At 45.3% G+C, this 23,417-nt stretch overlaps 1 long non-coding RNA gene across 1 annotated transcript; it reads right to left on the reverse strand.

Annotated features, from left to right (window-relative positions):
- Positions 1-1,253: 1,253 nt before the first annotated feature.
- LOC126519135 (uncharacterized) lies at positions 1,254-21,433 on the reverse strand. Its single transcript, XR_011890731.1, has 4 exons — positions 21,283-21,433; positions 21,134-21,216; positions 11,698-11,787; positions 1,254-1,460 (listed from the first exon to the last, which is right to left on the reverse strand). It is a non-coding gene; the product is annotated as an uncharacterized lncRNA (long non-coding RNA).
- Between the last annotated feature and the right edge of the window lie 1,984 nt (positions 21,434-23,417).

Here is a 23,417-nt window from a genome sequence, read left to right on the forward strand (position 1 = left end):
CTTGTGTAGTATTATAAGACGAAATAAAATGCTCCTTGTCCAGTTCTATTTCATTTTTATATAGAAAGAACTAATTAAAATTACGTTTGAGAACGACGCGGATGGTCGAAGGATTTCGTTTTCGCTCGACTCTGCACCACTCACGCTATCGCGTTTCAGCAGTTTCCTTATCGCATATTGCTGCGCTGGTTTTGCTGGCTCGCGAAACTCGCACACACTACAAGTAGCAAATAATCCAACTTCTATGTGATGTCGCGTGATGCGCGAATGGTCTACGCCACTTGACCAAAAAGCAGCTTCAGCGGCGAATCCACTGCTCTGTTTTGGCTCGGTACCACCGTCTGTGAGGCGCCGTTTCAGTCACCGGCGTCAGCAGAGGGCCGTGATGGCGTATGCAACGTCACTATTCCGCCCGGTCAGTGAACGGGAGATTCGAATTTCGAAAAAAAAAAAAAGTATTCCGACCCTTCAGATGCACTTTCTTCGTAAACTCCCTCTTTTCTTGCCACGAAACAAGCGTTGCGAGGCTTCTGGAATGACATTTAACCACTCCACGTCGACTCAGTATTTGCCTTAGTGTGTCTTTTTAAGCTGATTGTAGCTGCTACGTTGTGCTATTTAGCAAAATGACACGATAAAGAAACGTCCACGTGGGACGGATCAGAATTATTGTACCATAACAGTGAGTGTCGGAGGTTGAAAAACGATGACGAAGTATACGACGTGTAGTTCGCCCTTGCATATGTGAATGACAGTAATTGCCCTGCGCTAGAGGTGCTGGATACAGCGTATACGAAGAGGGGGAGGGGGGTCGGTTTGTTTCATGAACACAACCTTTTCGAATCAGTGTCAAGACACACCAATATTAAAGCCATATTTAAAAAAGAGAAAGGAAAAATTTCTGCTTTCACAAGTAAATAAAAGACCGTTCTGTTCTTTCAGGACAATCGCGGCACTAAAGATGCGAACGTTCGTCTAATATTAGCCTGTTACATACTGTGCCGGAAATGCATTCTGCGGAATGCAATACGTCAGCCAAACGTCTTCCGCGGATGAAGCTGCGCATCTTTTTGTGTGTGGTTTAATTCTGAACAAAAAAGATCAGAATTGAAATGTTTGTCAGTACCAGATATGCAGAAAGTGTCAGTGCTAATTGTTACTTTTTTTCTGCCTGGCATTTGCAGAGCATGACCATAAATTTTGATATAAGATCAACCAGTGTGGAACATATTTACTGTCGTAAGTTTATTTTATTTAGTACATGTCAAAGCGTGCAGTGTGGTAAGCTATACATATAAAGTGTGTTTACAAAGTACGCGGTATTAGAACCTGGTTATAATGTTTGCACTTCTTCTCATACATTTTTAGCACATCGCCTTTGCAGTTCTCCTTATACACTTTATAGCATTCCTTTGGCACTTCCGTTTCAATAGTCAGTTCTGTACGCAGGAGCTGGCATCCTGCGAAAAAAGAGGACAGTTTTTGTAAGATATCATATTTCTTCAGTAATGAAAAAAAAAGAACGGAAAAGGTGCAGTGATCGCAAATACAGCAACACCCGCCGTGGTGGCATAGTGGCATTGACGTTGCGCTGCGAAGCCCTCGTGCGCGGAATCGAACCGCGGCGGCATTTCCATGGCGGAGAAATGCAAAAAACACCCGTGACTTCGCGTTAGGTGCCTAATAAAGATCCCTATGTGGGGTCAAAATCAATCTGTGGTGTCTCGGAAACATGTCGTGGCAATGATACGCAAATGACTCAGAATTTAATTTTAATTTAAAAACAAGAACTTGCTACTTTTAAAACCCCCAAATAATGAAAGTAACCATGCTGACATGTTTTGATGCGAAAGCGTCAGATGGCCCATTGAGTGAAAATACCGGCGTATGTAGAAGCGAAGCAGCACCTAAATTCCTATTGGCTGGCACGCCACGTCACGTGCGCGCCTCGACGGAGCAGAGTGGGTGAAAGGGAAAGCTTACTGCCGCGCTGGCTCGCCAGGTGTTGCGTGAGGGGAGAGTGTGTCGCCGCGACGCCACGTCATCATCGCTCTCGAAGGCACGTTTTATCCGCGCGTTCCTTGACCGTGCAAGCTCTCGCCTGCGTTCTAACTTTACCTCGGTAATCGCTATAAAGAAAAAAATGTATACAAAACAAACTAAATTCGAAAAGAACAACGTTGGTGGTAGCGAGTTTCGAGCCAACGACTCCAAACTCGGAAGCGGACTTTCTTAACCACTGGGCTAAGCCCCGTGCACTCTGCTTTTTGACGTCATGCTAGTTGGACCGAAATTTCCATTGCCAAGCCTGGCGTGACGAAAGCGGTGACGCAAAATAGCCGCGGCCTACTTTAGAGCGTCCCCATTAGATTATATGGCGGTCGGGCAAGGTAGCATCACGTACGGATTGAACTGCACGGGCCTGGTGCTATCGAGGAGGTGTTGGCCAAGCGCTCAATTGCCTGCGAGACATTCATAACTGGAAGGACCGCTCAGCGGCGTTCAAATGGACACTAAGGCTTTCGCATTCACAACTCGCAATAAGTGCTTAGGTGCCCTCAGATTGTATATAAGGCACTATGGCGCATTACTATTGTACGAAGATGCGAAATGTTACGAATATGATTAGTATTCATACATAATGTCTCGCCGTAGTGAAAGTAAAGGATTGCGAAATTATTTCTAGAAAAATGTTACTTCAAAATCGACCCATTAATTGTTACAAATTGTACCGAAAAAGCAAACATTGCAATGACAAGCATATACACTCTATGTCAGCTGTCACACGCGAAGTTAAATAAAAAAGAAACATTGAATATTCAAAGGGAACAAGGTCAAGGTCCGGGTCTTGTTGAGGAACCGGGCTATCTATTTATATCTATCTATATCTATCTATCTATCTATCTATCTATATCTATCTATCTATCTATCTATCTATATCTATCTATCTATCTATCTATATCTATCTATCTATCTATCTATCTATCTATCTATCTATCTATCTATCTATCTATATCTATCTATCTATCTATCTATATCTATCTATCTATCTATCCATCTATCTATCTATCTATCTATCTATCTATCTATCCATCTATCTATCTATCTATCTATCTATCTATCTATCTATCTATCTATCTATCTATCTATCTATCTATCTATCTATCTATCTATATCTATCTATCTATCTATCTATCTATATCTATATCTATATCTATATCTATCTATCTATCTATCTATCTATCTATCTATCTATCTATCTATCTATCTATCTACGTCGTGTTGGCGTTGCTTTTTTCCACTGGTTATCTATCAGAAATATTGCCTCGCTACTGGCCGCTTGCGGCTCTGCGTGTATTGGAGGGCTTCCCTCATGCTTGGAAAAAACACTTTTATGTACCAACTATTGTTTAATACAAATCTAGGTGAGAAGTTTCTCGTGTTGCTCTACAATTTTCTCATTGACACTTTTCTCGAATAATAATCACTGAGAATTTGATTAATCAATTAAGAGTAATTGTGTAATTTAGCGGAATGCACAAAATACTCCATCTACAAGTGACGGCCGACATTACCTTGTTTCTGTCCAGCTGCATGGTATTTTGCACGTTTTTAAGGTTTCGCTCAAGTTACGTGGGACAACTGGTAATCACCTACACCTGCAAAGACTACGGTTCTATCAATCTCCTTCCTTCCTTTTTTTCCCACAGCACTTTAAAATTCGCCTACTTATCTCTACTACTGCCCAGATAATACATCCATCTTCTTTGACTTCAACGCTTCTGGAAGAAGAAAAGAAAAAGAAAAAAACTTTTGCGTCCGCATAGGTTCTGCATGGTATGCATTCCCTGGGTCTCACTGGAAATCATCTTGGCATTCCATTATAATGTAGGGAGCCGCTTTCGGGTGTTATTAGCAGCACACACATGCTCCATTATATGGCACATATTTTCCCCGTGAGGTCAATGTTCTCAGGCAGCAAGCTCAGGCCTCAAATAACAAGGCACTGTGGTTTGCGTCTTCATACAGATGCTCCTTCCTGATTTGTTTCTCGCTCTTTTTGTCAATCGCCACGGTCTTTTTTATTTACATACTTCGCATGCAATTTACATTCTCCACTTCTCCCTCCCATCCACGTCTTATGTTTGTCTATTTTCGATTTCAATTACCCTGCACTTGGCTGCTACATTCTTGTCCACTTCCTCCATTCCATGTCCGCGCTTTTGAGGCAAAAGTAATTGTACACTACAGCCCGTAATTTCTTTGCAGCCATGTTGCCTAGTTCTTTTTCAAAAGTAATTTTGCTCTGTGCATCTCTGACTTCAAAAGAATCTCAACCCCGTGTTACCATACAATTTTTCATTTGTGGTTTTACCGTGCGCCACAAAAGCCAGTCGGCCCACAGACCACTTGTTTCTCTCCAACCCTGACAGAATTTGACTTAAAGCGCAGAATTGCATTTGCGAACTTTAGCTCTGGCACCATTGTACTTTTCCGAATTTCACGCACCGCCTCGCATTTATTGGAACCCCAAACTGGTCTGTTTCATTTTTGCTGCACTGCTATTCTCTTTCATTCTTAGATTACTTTGGGGAATCTGACACAAATATATAATGGCGTGCATGACATGACGTGAAGGATACGGATGCATGACCTTCATGACAAACGTAACACGCCATGGCATGAAATACATATGCTATTATGTCAGGATAGAAATTTCATGACAAATTTCATTACTTGCATGACAAGGTATAAATGACCTGCACGTAGAAATGACGACATTACATGAGTGACATGTCATTACTTGCATGACATGAATGGTACCATTGTACTTTTCCGAATTTCACGCACCGCCTCGCATTTATTGGAACCCCAAACTGGTCTGTTTCATTTTTGCTGCACTGCTATTCTCTTTCATTCTTAGATTACTTTGGGGGACGCCTGACACAAATATATAATGGCGTGCATGACATGACGTGAAGGATACGGATGCATGACCTTCATGACAAACGTAACACGCCATGGCATGAAATACATATGCTATTATGTCAGGATAGAAATTTCATGACAAATTTCATTACTTGCATGACAAGGTATAAATGACCTGCACGTAGAAATGACGACATTACATGAGTGACATGTCATTACTTGCATGACATGAATGGTACCATTGTACTTTTCCGAATTTCACGCACCGCCTCGCATTTATTGGAACCCCAAACTGGTCTGTTTCATTTTTGCTGCACTGCTATTCTCTTTCATTCTTAGATTACTTTGGGGGACGCCTGACACAAATATATAATGGCGTGCATGACATGACGTGAAGGATACGGATGCATGACCTTCATGACAAACGTAACATACCATGACATGAAATACATATGCTATTATGTCAGGATAGAAATGTCATGACAAATTTCATTACTTGCATGACAAGGTATAAATGACCTGCACGTAGAAATGACGACATTACATGAGTGACATGTCATTACTTGCATGACATGAATGGTACCATTGTACTTTTCCGAATTTCACGCACCGCCTCGCATTTATTGGAACCCCAAACTGGTCTGTTTCATTTTTGCTGCACTGCTATTCTCTTTCATTCTTAGATTACTTTGGGGGACGCCTGACACAAATATATAATGGCGTGCATGACACGACGTGAAGGATACGGATGCATGACCTTCATGACAAACGTAACATGCCATGACATGAAATACATATGCTATTATGTCAGGATAGAAATGTCATGACAAATTTCATTACTTGCATGACAAAGTATAAATGGCCTGCACGTAGAAATGACGACATTACATGAGTGACATGTCATTACTTGCATGACATGAATGGTACCATTGTACTTTTCCGAATTTCACGCACCGCCTCGTATTTATTGGAAACCCAAACTGGTCTGTTTCATTTTTGCTGCACTGCTATTCTCTTTCATTCTTAGATTACTTTGGGGGACGCCTGACACAAATATATAATGGCGTGCATGACATGACGTGAAGGATACGGATGCATGACCTTCATGACAAACATAACATGCCATGACATGAAATACATATGCTATTATGTCAGGATAGAAATTTCATGACAAATTTCATTACTTGCATGACAAGGTATAAATGACCTGCACGTAGAAATGACGACATTACATGAGTGACATGTCATTACTTGCATGACATGAATGGTAACATTGTACTTTTCCGAATTTCACGCACCGCCTCGCATTTATTGGAACCCCAAACTGGTCTGTTTCATTTTTGCTGCACTGCTATTCTCTTTCATTCTTTGATTACTTTGGGGGACGCCTGACACAAATATATAATGGCGTGCATGACATGACATGAAGGATACGGATGCATGACCTTCATGACAAACGTAACATGCCATGACATGAAATACATATGCTATTATGTCAGGATAGAAATTTCATGACAAATTTCATTACCTGCATGACAAGGTATAAATGACCTGCACGTAGAAATGACGACATTACATGAGTGACATGTCATTACGTGCATGACATGAATGGCAGGACGTGACTGACATGCACGCATGGCACAGATCATACCAAATGTATAACCTGGCGAAAATGACATCTGTACATAACATGACATCAAGTGCGCGATACGCCATACATGATATGAATGACGTGAGATGAACGGCATGCACGACCACGAACACATACCCAATGGACAAGGTTAATGCATGACACGAATGACGAATAAAGTCCACCAGCTAGCGTGTTCATCATGAACGTTCGCAAACCATCCTCGTTCATTGCTCTACTAAACGAACGAATAAAGTAAAAAAAGTTGACAGTCACTTTAGAATTCACCAAATAAAATGAAGGCGAGTGCCTGCAGACTCATGAGACATGAATTGCATTACTTGACATTTTCATTCGAATGCGTTGTTACTTCCTGTTGTTTTGTTTCACCAAAGGTCATGGGTTGGAGTTCCTTAACTCTACCTTAATTACGATATCTTAATTAACTTCACATTAATTGACTACGGAGGTCGCGTGTTCGAGTGCCTTAATTAACTATATTTTAATTAACCGTGCCTTAATTTACTCTATCTCAACACCAAAGGTAGTGGGTTCGACTCTTGACTATCACGTTGTGATTTCGCCGGTTCGCCCATATCTCCATGTGGGTTCACCTCCCATCAACAGTCGTGGGTTTGAGTGCCTTAATAAACTCTGCCTTATTTAACTGTGTCACAATTCACTTCATCCTAATTAACGCCAAAAGTGGTGGGTTCAAATCTCGAGTTTCACAATGTGAATTGGAACCCAACTTGGAGAGGCCGGTTCGCCCATATTTTCATGTTGCGTCATGGGCTCGAGTGCCTTAATTAACTTCGCCTTAATGAACGCCAAAGGTCCTGAGTTCGACTCCCACCAAACGTTGAAGATCGGATCTCTACCTTCACGATCCCAATTCATTTACAAAAAAAAAAAAAACCAAGCTTGGAGCTATGGCCGCGGTTCGCCCGTATCTCCAAGTGGGTTCAATTACCACCAAAGGTCAAGGGTTTGAGTGCCTTAATTAAACCAATATTGATTAACTGTAGCTTCATTAACGTTGCCTTAATTAACACCAAGGAGGCGCTGACGCTTCTTCGCCTCGGCTCACGCTCTCTTATAAAGAAATTGATGGCCTTATTTACCCTAATTAACATCAAACGTCGTGGATTCAACTCCCAGCAAAGGTGGTGGGTCTTGATTGACTTCACATTAATTAACACCACAGATCGTAAATTCGACTCCCTATGAATTTCTATGCCATAAATTTTGGTGGCATAACGCCAGGCATTAAATTTTTCTCCCCACGAGCCATCTAACCATTTCGCCTTAATGATGGTACAGTGTCTATAAGCTTCTGCCACAGGTCTAAGTGGGGTTCGGAGTGAGCGCGTCCCCTCGTCTTCCTAGGCCGGGCCAGTGCTTGGCTGCGTTGGTATTTAGGATCGTGCCAAAACTACGCGAACGCCATGTTTTTTTGCACCGTATACGCAAGTTTCTCACCTCCGAATTGCTCCAAGGTAATGCCACAACTCTTCTTGATGTTTCGTGAATTTCCAGCTCTTTAAATAAATAGAAAATTAAGAGAAGAGCAATGAGGAAAGGACAGGTAGGAGGCTGGTGCACCGTTCTACCGGTCCTTTCGTCTTTCCTCTTCTCTTACTTTTCCGTGTTGCTGTATTAAGGCGATGGAAATGCATGAAATGTCAATATTCCAACTAGCCCATCTGTTCGATTTGAGCACACTTCTTCGCCTTATTGCTCTTCACTCCCCAGCTGTGTAAGAAACCTCCTGTTACGTCTAATCAGCAAGACAGTGACGCCAAACCGCGATATTGAAGCCAAGAAGGTAAGACAACCTGCGCAATTGTAATGCGATAGCGTTTTCAGGATCGGTGCTTCCACGTATTCTTGCACTGCTCCCGAGGTACACTCGCGTTAGAAACCACATTAATACACCCGCGAGCAAAAACAGGCCACCCTGCGTTTGTGCTGCAATCTTGGTCAGGAAAGTCACAACTTCATATTCATTACCACGTACGGCATCAGCCAATTCTTGATGACATTGGCTCCGCAATTGGCCAACATTACTCGGTGAAATAGACGACGACGACGACTGCACGTCGTGCGCTGAGGAGTTAGGCCAAGATAGCTTCACTTTACAAATTTCAGCATATTGTTTCCTCAACGTCCATAACCCAGCTTCATTAGAAAGGCATGCACCACTTCTAGAGGCGCCGCCATTGAGATGTTGTCACTACACTGTGGACGACTTCGTGGTGGGGCTCATCCAGTCACCGAAGAGCTATACGTAGTCTGTGTATACCATGTGTTTGTGTATTCTATCCAGAATTCACTGAAAAGTCCCGTTTGGCAAGTAGCACAATTATGCTCCTAGAGGAGCATACTCAAACTATACTTGCATGAAAAACTGAAATGCATATTCCAATGATTACCAAAATGACAATAAGTAAATTGTTTAACTAACTAATTACATTAATTACATTACGGCGCATTTCGCTACCTACGAATTGTAGCCGATGAGTGGAAAAGACATGTCCATTTAGAACGATTTTGAGGACGGCACAGGTTTCGAGATATGCTTAGTCAAATGTGTGGTAAATATTCACTGTTGTTCCTCTCACATCGTTGTGAAGACACTGTTGTATATGCATGAGGGTGCAGACATAACTGAAACGCTGAGGTGTTTCGGGTACACATTTGGAGATGAATAGCTCGAAGACGGTTTTACTGATGACGGAATTTCGTGCGGTACCACGAAGCCGCGTCGTACCTGTGGCTATTTACGAAGTTCACGCTTGGGACATGACGGCCACAACGCCTGTATTCGTCCGTTATGGCAACGTCATGGAAAAACTGAACTCGCCGTTACACCATGTCATGCTTTCAGAAAATTCCGACGAAACCTAAGCACTTCTTATGAGTTGGGAATGCGAAAGAAATAATGTCCAATTGAACGTCGTTGAGCGGTCCTGAGAGTTATGAACTCCTCGCGGGCAAGTGAGCGCGTTGAGACCCTTAGACAACGCCTCATAGATAAGCGCAATGCCAGTGAACTTCGATCCATGACGTCATGCTACCGTGCCCGACTGCCATAGAATCTAATGGGGACGTTCCCGAGTAAGCCGGGGTTATTTCGACATCACCGCTTTGGTCATGCCGGGCTTGGCAATGGAAATTTTGGTCCAACTAGCATGAAATCATAAAGCAGAGTGCACAGGTCTGCTACCTAGGACACGCTGGTTTAGCCCAGTGAGTAAGACACTCGGCTTCTGAGAGTGAGGGCGCAGGCCCTAAACTAACTATCCCCAACGTTTTTCCTTTCGAATTTATTCTGTTTTGCTATACAATAATTCCTTTACAGCGATTACCGAGGGGAAGCTAGAACGCAAGCGATTGTGCGCGGGCAAAGAACGCGCGGATTACGCAAGCCTGAGAGAGCGAGTGTGACGTGGCGTCGCGGCATTGCCCTCTCCCCTCACGCTTCGCCTGGTGCGCCATCGCTGCAGCAGGTTTTTCGTTTCGTCCGCTCTTCTCCGTCGAGGCGCGCTCGTGACGTGGCGTCGCAACAAACGGCGAATTTAGGTGCCCCTTCGTTGCTACAGAAGCCGGATTTTTCGCTCAATGCTTTCGCGAGAATAAATGCACCATATCCTAACGCCACTCAGTGCCGATTATTAAGCCGGGTTCTCCCCGAAGCCTCTGTAAAACACCTGGAATAACTTAATACTGCTTTAAGCGATCGGTGAATAAAACATGAACACATAGTCAATTTATGAAGTTCATGTGTAGCTGCCCATCTACAGCGAGCGACAGAAATTACTCCACAATGACGCTGGCAATACCGACGTTTATGGCTCATACTGATGTACAGCCACCATGCTTAAGAGCTAAGACGTCATATACAGTGAAGCATGCCGAGAGCGACAAAGTTTATTACAACGCTTCAGCGTGTCGGTAGAAGTATTTAGAGTGTTTTTGTTCGACGTTTTACGTTGCGCTCAGCAGCTAAGCAAAGCGGAAGCGCGAATGCGCATGCGCACTCCGCTTAGCCGCAAGCGGGCTAGCGGAGCGACAAACACGGTCTGCTTACAAGCTGCCTGAACGGAGCGGGCTCTGCAGCACGTTGGCTATCGTTGGCGTCATAAAGGATTGGATTGGATGCAGAAAGCAAGCTCGCTGGCTTTCACGTGGCGTTCCCCAAGGCCGCGCTTTATTTTGCACTGGATAAAATGATCCGGTAACGCATTACAAGTGCACGTCTACATACTTCATGGACAAAAAAGTTATTTATATGTGTGTTACTTTATAAAAGTGATCAGTGTGTGTTGTTATTTTCATTCTTTACCCTGAATTTGGCCAGAGGACGTTGCAACTACAAAAGGTCGGCTCCGCTACGCTAACCGTGTAACTAAAACGTGAAAATCGCCCGCCGCTCCGCTGCGGCTTAGCGGGCGACTCAGAGCGGAGCGTACGCTAAAGACGCTCAACTAAAACACTCTGTTAGCAGTTGAGGAATAGCGGGATACCAGCGATGCGTGCGGCAGTAACAATAGAGAGTTTATAGATTAGGGGACGCAAGCGGCTTGCGTACGCAAGAGCTAGGGGACCACGGTACTGCGCATGCGCAGACTCAGACGCACTGGTCTGCTCATGCGCAGTACCGTCGCCCCTCGCTTTTGCGTACGCAAGCCGCTTGCGTCCCCTAAACTTAAACTCTGTAATACTGCTAGCGACATCTGATGACGCAGAGTCTAACCAGAGAGCACGCAAATCTAATGTTGCAGTGAGCTGCTTATATATACTACTTAACTTTTGGTGCAAAGTGCCGGCAGTGAGATAATAGTTAAATTGCAGTGCTTTTATTATTTACCTTCTATGAGAACACTTATAGGGTACAAAACGTTTGTCAAAGGAATTGTAGTTGGACAAAACAGCACTAGACGTCGCCACTGGCTAAGGTGCTGCCGCCGCAATACTCCGGTAATAAAGTAATTCGCAAACTAAGACATTTTCGGAAAAATTAGGACTCTTTTCATTCTCAGCTAAATTGAGCATAGTGAGTACTTTCGAAGATTTAAAGAACAGTGATATTTTTTGCTGAGGTAGCTGTGTCATAAAGCTGCCGAAAAACTCACCCTTTTTGCCATCTCCGATGTCCTGTACTAAGATTATACAGCCACCCTTTGTATCCAGATACATCACCTTGTGGAGAGTGACGGCGCACCCTGAAAGTGGAGAAAAACTTGTGCTGGAGTTGCAGTCTCTATGCTATGAGCGGGCGAAGAACTGAAATACATTCGGCAAGAACGTAAGCATATTAGATGCAGAAAATATATTCCTTTTCTCGTACCGTAACAAAGGCAGGCGCGGAGGGAAAAGAAGCTGTGAAACTGTCACATAGGCATACCATTTTCTACCCTGAACAGAAGAGGCAGAAATGAGACAGGAAGGAAATGCGAAGGGAACCTTTACATGACTCATCCATAGAACTTGAAATCCACCTTTACTTACTATCGAAGTTTGTTGAATTGAGAGTAGCCTCTAACGAGCTGCATGAGACATCTTGTTAGAAGCTGCATAAAGAAGTAGCTCAGCATAAGTAATATATTGTTTTTTGTTGCTTTTTGTTTTGTTTTTCTAGTATATCTATAAATCGCTTTCACTGCACAAACATGAAAGAGCAGCCAGAATATACCTGTGCGTTCCATGCAAATATGTGATGTTGCACACTAGCACACCCGCGAACACTTCACAATTTAGCCATTTTGGATACTCGCATCCCGCCTGCCTAGGGCATTCCTAGTTGGTGAACATAGCGGCAACTTAGATATGTTCTTCGCCACAACTCGAAGCCAGATTATTCACACCAGGAGGCTCTCAGTTCAGACGATATATGAATCTCAACGAGCTATTCTTTTTTTAACCATTACTTTTTATTTTGATCGCAATATCCACCACGACGTGACCACAGACCCAGCTCGTGTCGTTGCTTAAATGTGACGCGATATAACGTGGAAAGTGTACACCACACTAGTTCCTTGTACACAATGTTTGTTCAGTATTCTGCGCAGCACACGACGCTGTGTCACACAATCGTTACCTCTCACTCAGCACCATTGGCGTAGCCGGTGTGTGTGTGAGGGGGGGGTGAGGGGGGGGGTGAGGGGGGGGGGTGAGGGGTAAGCGCTCGCAGGGCACGTGCTACCCTGAAATTTCTCGGTTAGCGGTATGCGGCATGCCCAGCCTCCCCTCACATTCCCCGTCCCCGGTCAAGTAGGTGACCCTCCCCCGCCTCCTCCTTCCCAACCGAAAAAGAAGGCTAGCGTTGCTCACCACTGTAGTAAATGAAATGCTCTCGAAAATGCCACAAAGCTTGTTATTCCCGAACAACTGGATGAACGACGCCTCCCGATTCTCAGTGTCGACAGTACGCTTCGCAAAGTGCTGCACACTCGGAAACGAGAAGTAAAACAACAGTTCTCTCTGCGCTAAACAACGTGACCTCGCGTGTACACCAACTTGACAAAAGGAAGTGGTTATAGAAAGAGGAAAACAGCAGTAGCTCCACAGCGAAGATGAGGTGACACAACGCCTCCGCGGCCACCCCCCGTCACGTGAGCAGAGGCAAAAGGGCAAAAATGCACAATTCCTTACGAGTGGTGAAGTCATTCGGTCGGTTTTAGCGAACTGCCACAGAAGCCGAGGATACCTATTTGTTGCGAACGTCTGCCGACCCGCAGTGCTGGGTGGCACAGTGGCTTTGGCGTTACGCTGCTATACCGAAGTCACGGGATCAAATCACTGCCGCGCCGGCGGCATTTCAATGCAATAACGCCCGTACACCGTGCATATTGTGCACGTTAAAGAATCCCAGGTACCTGCTGTGGTTGCTTAGTGGCTATGGTGTTGGGCTGCTAAGCACGAAGTCGGGAGATCGAATCCCGGCCACGGCGGTAGCATTTCGACGGGGCGTCTTCGATGAGGCGTCTTCGTGGTTTTTAAACGCTGTAATAAAGGCCACGCGCAATGCAAGGTGCAAAAAGAAGTTTTATTTATCAAAAATTTGCAACAAAATATCAGGACCTAAATAAGCACTTCGTTGTTTAGTTTTGAAAACTCTAAGTGCGAACGGCTGCTTCTACGGTTAGTTCTAATAACAAAACAGAAAGTGAGCTAAAACAATTGCCTTCTGCCTAAGTATGTGTTGCGCTTCACAAACAAGAGCTGCTCGAAAGAGGTGCTTGACAGTTGACTTCGCCTCGCTGTCATTATCAGAGATGCCGTAGAAAACACGCGTTCCACGCAGCTGACGTCGCATTCACAGTGAAAACTGCCCTTTGCGAGGCGGTAAAGCAAGGCAAAGCGGCTAGAGTTCGCTTTCTAATAGGTCGGTAGCTTAACCGTGTCTGCGCAAGTTCCCTCGGTCAGGTAAATAGAAACGTCCCCTGCAATGGGTCTATTCATTTTGTATTTGTGGGCATTTTCATTTTGCCTGATGTTTTAAGGTTCAGTCAGCTTGGCCCTGCTTCAGAGTCCGCATTCGCGATGGTGCTGGCGCTATGCTGCCCTTAGAAAAGAGGCCCCCTCCCCAGCACAGCAGAACGCATCTGCTCGGCTCTTGCAGCTGAACACCAAGAAGACTTAAACCGTGGGTCTAGGGTGGCACTCATCAAAAAAACAGTCAGTCCACATGCTTGCGAACAGCTCCTCCAGGCTACGACATAGGCCTTCATCCGCTTCCTTGCAAAAAAGTGTGTCTTTGCTTAAAATTTCCGCAAGGGAGACTTCGATATTTCGCAACGTGGGAAGCAAAAGCCCGGCTGTCTCTCGCGTCTTGTGCAGCAACTCCGTGCCTTCCTTTACAGGGGAGAGAAGCTAAGTGGTGTCTGCCGCCAGCCTAAGTTCATATTTAGAGAGTTTAGTCTACTTGCACTCGTGCACAGTTTCTGTCAGGTCTGGATGACTCGAAAAAGTGGTAACGAGCTATCTAATCATTCGCAGCAGCGAGTTCCACCTCGTCGCGCTGTGACATTCCCAAATGCAGACCGGCCACATTCAACATTTCTTCCGTGTCGGCGGTGATCTTGCGTATAGATGCCACGATGACGCCGCATCTATGTACGACTTCCTCGCAATTTGGGTCCTAAAATAAAGCGAGGACGACAATGAGTGAATATTGCAACTGCAAGTAAAGGTAGCGCCAACGGCGAACATTCAACGCAATAGGGTTTCAGAAAGAGAATGATGACATGTGTAATAGCAAGGTATCGTACTCGACGGCAAACTGATACTCTTCAAGACTGCATTAGTCAAAATAAAGTGGGGACAGACACAGCTGTTTTCTCCAGCCCCTATGATAAGTTGAGCGCACGTTAATGCATAGGCTGCACCTTCCCGTTCTTTAGGAATAAATCTCGTGCACGTAGTGCCATGGCTGCGGCACTACGGCTGGTATGATCTTAATGAAATGGGCTTCGTAATACAAATAAACATACTAGCCGTAGACTGCCGCCTCGCTGACTGGTCTTATATGCCAGGCAACTGTGTTTACGGGCTGAGCGATTTGTACTAGGAGTGTTCGCACGCATGATTTTATTTTTCCGGGCAGGGGGGAGGGGTGTAATAAAGAAATGAAGAGGGAGATCAGGAAAGCAGAAAAATAGCGAGGAGCACACAATACAATAAGACAAAAATAGCTTGAACAAGGAATCACCCTAACCCAAATATGTTAAAATGTAACTTCGAGACACTGTGGGTGTTCTTTACATGATGTGCTAGTTTAGTTTTGTTTTTGTATGTCTTTAGAGGTATTTCAGAACGGTTGATTGATGTGGTGAGAGCAGTCCTCGAAGACGCGTAAGCTTGGCGCCTGGCCTGCAGTTGAAAAATAAACCGGAGCCGCTATTTGATAGGAAGCAGAGTTCATGACCTCGGCCATAGCAGCAAATGGATCACGAACCCCCTAGATGAAAAAGCGAAGCACACTCGAAAATTTGGCTAAACGTGAGCAGGAGCTAGTTGCATAACGAAGCTTTAAAGCACCGAAACTGTAATAAGCACAGATGTCAGCCCATACTTTTCAAACTGCAATTATATTCATATACATTCTTTGTCCATGCTTTCATGATAAATTATTTAACAAAGCTTGGCCCAAACAATCGTTCGTAAATGTAGTAACAAATTAACGACCTTTCAATAAACCAATGTCTTATTTGGTAGCGCATACCTGCCGGATGGCGTTTTTTATGGCAAGCTGCAGGCAGTGGTCGAGGCAGCCAAATGGAAATCGCTCCAACTGATGGGACGCGCTTAAAATCTCTTTGGTTAAGCCTTACGTGCAGACATCGCAATTGTCATCATCATCGTTCTCTTCAGTCACCCACCCGGTAAAGGCAAATGTTTTTATCATTGATGAAGCGTTAATTGTAACCACGCGAAGGACGTGGAAAATGAAATAAAAACAGTCACCAGAGGCGAAATAGCACGAAAATACGTATTTCACCTTGTTAGAGATCTAACACTGCAGCAACGCAGCGTCATACTCGGATCGGATCCGAGCAGCTGTGTGGCTCTCCGTCAGGCGAATGAAACTGAGAAGGACGTGTGAGCCGTGAGGTCGCAGCCCATGAGTGTTGCTCGACAGCCAGGAAGCCCCCTGTAGCCCGCGACGTCCATAGGTCTAGTGCGATAAAGAGTTACTCCGCTCCTGCCAAAGACGATGATATTTTGGTCGTCAGCGCTGATACATTGCCGGGCAGGAACTTCTATCTGAGGTCATCCCGCGATGGCAACTTGTAGCCCGGGACGGCGACCTGAATCTGAAAGAATACAAAGCAGTTACTTTGATGAATGGCTGCTTATAATATTGTCAAACTTACCGTTGCGAATAATTTAAATCCCTCCTTCACGACAACAGGAAAGGGCTCCGTGTCATTGCAAATCACGTTGATTATGGCGTCGTCAAGAGCAGCCTTTCGATGAACAGCTGCGCTATCACCTGCCCTATACCAATCTCCGCAAGCAAGATATCAATCGCCTTGATGCGCTCATCAGGAAGGCGACAAAGCTGGCCATCGGCATCCCGTTTAGTGCCAGCACTAAGATCCTACTTGACATCGGTTGCCATAACACGGTGGCGGAACTAGTCAGCATTCATCGTCGTCGCCAAGAACTGCGTTTGCAGTGCACGTGTCAAGGTACGCACATCCTCCACAGCATCGGCCATCATCCAGAAGCTGCGCCCCTTCTGAACACGCGCCCACTACCCCCGAAACAACGCGAACTTCTAACCATAGCTCCACTGCCACGCCACATGAATCCAGAACGAGGCAAGGAGAGGCGACGACAGCGAGTTGCCTACTTCAAGAGGTACACGGCAAGACACCCTGACGGCATATACTTGTACGCTGATGCTAGCGTTGGTGCACGGGGCTCCGCTATAGCAGTCGTGAATAACAACCTCCAAACTCTACATACTGAGTTACTCCCAGAGACAGATCCGACCTTAGCGGAACTGACAGGCATCGCAACTGCGATCAAACACATGCCCCTTTTCGCGTGCAACTCAGCCTACCCAAGAATCATATTTACCGACTCCATGGCGGCTTGCAGGAAATTGTTGCACAACGATCTCCCTGCCCACACTTCGACATTTATTCAAGAGCACCTTCAGGGTCCTCTGGAAATCATCTGGATACCTGGTCATGACGGACTGCCGGGAAATGAAAGAGCTAATCAGCTCGCCTGCGAGACTTTGAACCAGGCACCCTGCATTCCGCGACCAGCCCAGACGAAAAGGTGGACTCCCCTGCTTCTGCGGCCATATCAAGAGGCAAGACGCAAGTTCCCCAAGCTCAGCAAAGTGCTCACCCGTGAACAGGGTGTACTGATTCGTCAGGCCCAGACTGAAACACTCCCTACACCAGCGCGAATGCACCTCCTCCGCGGCCTCTTACCTGAAGATCCCCCACCCTGCCGATACTGTGGCGAACACCTGAACACATCCCATATCCTCTGGTCCTGTGGACCACCCCCACCTCCCCTTCCTGCCCCCACAAATCTTTCCCCTAAACCCCATGCCGGGTGGGTGACAGAAGCAGCCAGCGCCGACGACCAACAGTACCTTGCGGCGTTTATCAGTGCTGCACTGAAGAATGCCGTAAGCGAGGCTCTGGACTGAGGGCCTTTCCACGTTACCACCGAACATGAAAATAAAGTTTTTTCTCTCTCTCTCTCTCTCGATGAACAGCCACAGAGCTTCACCCAGTGGAGAAGGCCGACGTTATCTTCGGCTGGCTTGCCAGCCCTTTCTCTTGTTGCATGTATTCACGTCCATGCCTTCTTTTTAGGGGCCGAATCAAATTCGATGACACTCCGACTGCACCATGTATAGTTTCGGAGCAAAGCTTGCAGCGTGCACCTTGTTTGTTTTATTCGCGGACAATTAAAAAAAAATGTTTCCAATGTGCCATGCTGACGGACTTACTTCGTGCGGGAGCGGCTGGGCGCCGGAGCCACTGTAGCAGTGCGTTATGGAAGCGCTTATTTGCAATAGAAGCTTCGAAAGGAGCTGGGGGGGGGGGGTGCGCAGAAAGCCGAGGGGGATGCTTCGAAGCGTTGTCTCGCATTCATAGTATGATCGAGCTGCTAAATAAACTGTTCGGTTTCTCCAGCTGCCAACAGGCGCCAGCGTGCGGGCGGCGCCACTGGGACCTCGCCCCCAATCCTCCCCACGCCCTAGAACAGAGCCCCCTAGAACAAAGAAGAAGAAGAAGAAGAAGAAGAAGAAGAAACTTTAGTAAAGAATAGTCCGGCAGTTCTTGATGTGGTGGCCTCAGGTGATGGCTCGAAGTTCTTGGACTCGAGCGGCATCTTCGGCTTGCTGGACGGCCCAGAGCTGGTCTGCCAGCTCTGAACTTCTGATAGCCGCTTCCCAGCGGCGGCGACGCCTACGGAGAAGGTCCCCGGCGGCTCCCGCATCCGGGGCGGCGTGGGGAAGAACGGAGCTCGAGCCTTCTCCTACTCTGGCAACAGCCGCGATTATGGACGCGTCGCCAACGGAGCTGCTTTGATTACAAGAGAACGTAGGTTTTCTTCGGCGCGAATAGTCGCATCGGGGCTCAGGATGGCGCCGCCGTGGCCGCAGTTACGTGAGCTCACCTGCTTCGGCTGGCTTCCCGAACCAATGCTTTCAAAAAGTTTATTCTCTCTCTCTCTCTCTGTATGAAGAGAGGGCGCACACTTCATGGTGCACGACTATGCGCTGCGCTGACCTGCAGACCTTCGTCGACAGAGGCAAGCTGGTATGCGAAAGCTTGCAGTGAACACAAGCATCGCGCCAGCGTCAATACGCATATAAACTTAAAAAAGCACTTTTTCGAATATGCGTCCGAGTCGCCGACGTAGATCCGCATGACGGATACCGACGGGATAGAACCGCGGTTACGCGAAGACTCGAGACAAACTTCGGAATAACTCATTCTATAAGGGCAGAATTGTAGCAGGCACGTTACTTATAAATGTACCGTGCTTGTAATCAGCCTAGCCATATTAAAATACTGCTTTATTGTTAAATTGAGGCTCTGACATACTAATGTTTGAACGCGGGCTGGTTGCTTCTTCGGCATATTTTGACAAAAAAAGACAGCGCGTACACCCAAGAGCGCTCTATTTTCGGAAAAAAAGACTTAATTTCATTCCCATTCCTTTCCGAGCAAAAGGCGCCTAATTCCATTCCCATTGCATTCCTGGAAGCGTGGTCGCCATTACATTCCCATTCCATTTCTGGGTCGCAAAAATGAGGGATGAATCCGGAGTCATTTAAATTCCGGAGTGGTAACTTCGCAGCACTACTTCATGCGCGTTCCGTTATCTATGCCGGTGCCTTACCGTTTTCGTTTCGCACCAACCTAGGTAACTTGGTATGTGTCACCAGATAGGTGCCACTCTTCAGTGACAAAAAGCAGGAAAAATACTGAATTCTTGAGTGCTACGCAAAATCGAAGCTGCCTCATTAATGCACAGACATTCTTGCCTGAGTACATATTCACACCCGCGCCACGCACGGATTTTGCAGCGGCATCGCTGGAGGAGACAGCGTGTTCCGAGGGAAGCCAGAGAGAAGGGCCTGCAGCTGCAGCAAACGCCTCACACGTGACGCGTTTAGGCGCTGACATTAGTATATGTCGCTGCATTGCTGCTATTCTGATCGTATAATGTCGACAGTGACCTTCACTTTGGTTTTTTTGGTTAGCGCATAGAAGGCCGCGCCATGCAAAGAGGATAAATAGAAATTCAAATACAGTTCTACTGAACGCAAAATACCCAAAAAGCAGGTAAGCATACGTATCTACTCAGCGTCGCCATCAAATCTGGCGGGGGCTCCAGAGATACATACACTCCTTACATGGATGTGTCGTTGGCATGTTGAAAGACCGAGATATCCTTTACCCGGGAGTCTGCATCACATCTAAAGAATGTGTAGACAGTGATCGCTAGATGGTTTATGGGCCGGAATCTTGTTTAGACATGCCTCCGTGGCCTATTCCTTAAAGAACTGGGTGTGTGTGCTGGCGGGACAGGGTTCCAAATCTACCACTGGAAAAGAAACTTCTATGTATATATAAGTACGAGGCCTATTACGTGCGCCTAACGAAATTGATTGGACATTTCCATAGACCATCTCGCAATCATTTCGGTGGATGGTGGATTTTATTTTGACCGATGCTTTCCTTGGCTTGATTGAATGTTGAATTTATACGGTTGTAAAAAAACACAGAACACAGAATGCTATTATTCGCCAGGACGGTGGTTGGTGGTCCTTCACGCGAAAAGCTGCGACATACAGCTGGAATGTGCCTAAAGGCCCTCAAGCGGCAGCCGTATGCCTGCTATCGGCACATAACATAAAAACGGTAATCTTTTATTGTATCTAATTACAATTATGACATAAAAGAAAGATAAACGACACTATGCCATCAACACACCTAAGATGCATGTAACAGTGCACATTATACAATGTATATAAAGTTGAAAATTAACACTGTGGTCAACGTACCTTTTGCTTTCTCGTCTTTGTACAAAAATGAATCAATGTGTGTTTAGCGACTGCTTGAGGTAGTCTGCGCGCCTGTAGGGTTCTAACCACCTGTCTAGGATATCTCTCTTTTCGCGTGCAAAACCGTTGTAAAAAAAAAGGTCTGAAATTTCCGAGGTGAAAGTAAAGGAATAAAATTTCAGGATTTTGCAAAGATTGGTTGCTCTTATTATGGTGTAGAGCGAAAGGTCTGGCTGTAGAATGAAAATAGGGCACGTTCGCTGTATGCTCAAGTGCTCGCCTCTCAAGTTGAAGTGAAGGAATCTTTCCTTGCATGCCTATAGCCCCCTCATAATCGTATAACCATTAAAATGCAATTCAAATAACGCACACTATATCTGCTACTTTACTTTCTCTGGAAAATTTAGCTCTTGTTTGCACTTGTGTGTGCGGCCGTTAGGGTTATTTCGTGAGTTCATGACATGCTTGTGCTCTTTCACGCAGCAAACTGAGGTTTGTAGTGAAGGTGCACTTACCTTCGCAGAACTTGTAAGTCAGCGCATTTGCCCTCAAGTGCGAACCAGTTTTGGATGTATTGAGAGTCCCGTTGTATGTCAAACTGACAGCAAGAAAACGTAGGTTAGAAACTGTTGCAAACATGTCAAGGTAACATTCTTATGCTCACATGATTGGCGGCTTTGATGCTATCATGTAGCGGAAGGTATAACCAAAATTATGACGGTCGTATTCCTTGATCTGCTGCAGAGAATGGCAACCATGACCAACCTCTGCGGGGAAGTCTTGGCTCCTGACGTATATCCTCTGCGGCGAATCTGTGATCTCAAGAAATAAAGCAAAAGATTTTAAAGCTTTAACTACTTACAAACGCAAGGTAAATATGACCTAACTTACGAAAAAATTTAGACAACTGTAAATACTTTCACGTAGATTGCATACGCTGTACATGGTTTCTGTCAAAATATCTTATTATTCAAAAGACATCCTGCAGAATCCCGCAAATACGAGAAACTTCAAAGTAATCAAATGTTTTCTTACATCTGAAAGTTACACCATCCTTAGCGATTTGTGTTGCAGATTGTGGATTCATCTAAACAACCCAGATATCTGCATAATGCCTCCAGAGGGATCGGAAACAACACTTGAATAACTGATTTAAATGATCATCGTCAAAAACTAATACGTTTTAAACTCATAAGACGCCTAGGAGTTATTTGCTGGCACTATGACTTGCTACTCCAGAACTTTAGGTATCTAACCTTTATATATCGGTATTTACATCCGTTTGTATTGTTGTGCATCTATTTCTATTATTGTGAGATCACGTTTCTTTTTTGGCCGCTTAGTTTTCCCACTCCGCTTGCGGCACGTTGAGCTTTAGGTCGTGCTGTGAAGTCTAAACATTTCGTTATTGACCTTGTAAAATTGCATTGCCTAGTGTTCAACGTTAAGATTAATGAGTCAGTGCTGTAGAGCTATGCTTTAGAGGCGTGGTGGCCAACAGTATTAGAAATACAGAAATCAGCAGACTACGCACAAAGCCTTCATATGCTCGAAAAGCAAACATCGCAGTAGGGAACTCTGTAGTGGCTTGGTGAGGGAACCACGACCGCTGACTTTCAGCCAAAGCCACTGCCCCCTCCAAGCTAGGTAACGAGAAATCTCTAGACGAGGGTCAGTGCACCGCCACATTCATCTTCCAATCGAAGAGGTGAAAGTAGGGAACATCTGCCCCGAAAGTGGAGTAGTGGTTTTAATTTAGGATTTGTTTTGCAGATCGATTACGCATTTATCTTAGTAATGGACACTTTTTTTCGTATTACTAATAATTCGCTGAAAAACTGGGCTTGGCTCCCTAATTTTAATTGTTGTCATGAAAAGCAGCCATGGAGTTTCGTAGTGAGCCTGAAGAAAGTAGTGCGCGTGGTCCTGTAACAGGGAAAGTTTGCCTTCGATAACGATATATATACGTAATAAATCCGAAAAATAAATATGAGTACACTTAGGGGAGTTTCGTACACTTCATATAAATTGGCTCAACTGAAAAATCAATAGTTTCGGGCATAAAAATTTATTGCATTTGAATATCTGTACAAAAGTGTAGGGAGCACTGGCGTATTTAACAACGCACTTGCTTTTTACTGAAGGCTGTCCCAGATATTCTAAAGTCAGCATTAGACGCAAAATAATTGTTGTTTTCCAAGCCTCGCAGCAGCTGCGGAAATTTGAATATTTGCTCAAATCACAAGTACGTCTCTTATTATTTTAAAGCGAATAGCTTGCACCCGACGCGGTAGCCCATGGTTAGGGCGTTACTCTGCTGAGCTCGAAGTCGCGGGTTTGGTTCCGGCCGCGGCAACCGCATGCGGATTGGGGCAGAATGCAAAAGAAAAACATCGGGTAACGTGCATTTCAAGCAAGTTAAAGGACCCCAAGTTGTCAAAGTTATTTTGGACCCCCCCCCCCCCCTCTCACTACGGCATCCCTTATAATAAAATCGTGATACTATGTATGTGTTCAGGTGTCCTAATGCCGTGGTCACCGTTAGGTTGTCGTTATTCCAGCGTTGTAATCCGACACTTGTCATGCCGTCTTCGTCACGCTATAGTCGCCATACAGGCGTTAGGCACCCGTTGTCATACCGTCATCGCGACGTCGTCGTGGTTTTTTTATCACTATCACTCGACTTTCGTCATCCGACTGTCTTCATGCCGTTGTTGTCACGCCATCGTTGTAACACACTCGTCATCATCACATCGTCTTCAAGTCGTCCAACCATTCTCGTCATGCCGTCGCTGCCAG

This window comes from Dermacentor andersoni, chromosome 10 (genome assembly GCF_023375885.2).
Source record: "Dermacentor andersoni chromosome 10, qqDerAnde1_hic_scaffold, whole genome shotgun sequence".
NCBI lineage: Eukaryota > Metazoa > Arthropoda > Arachnida > Ixodida > Ixodidae > Dermacentor > Dermacentor andersoni.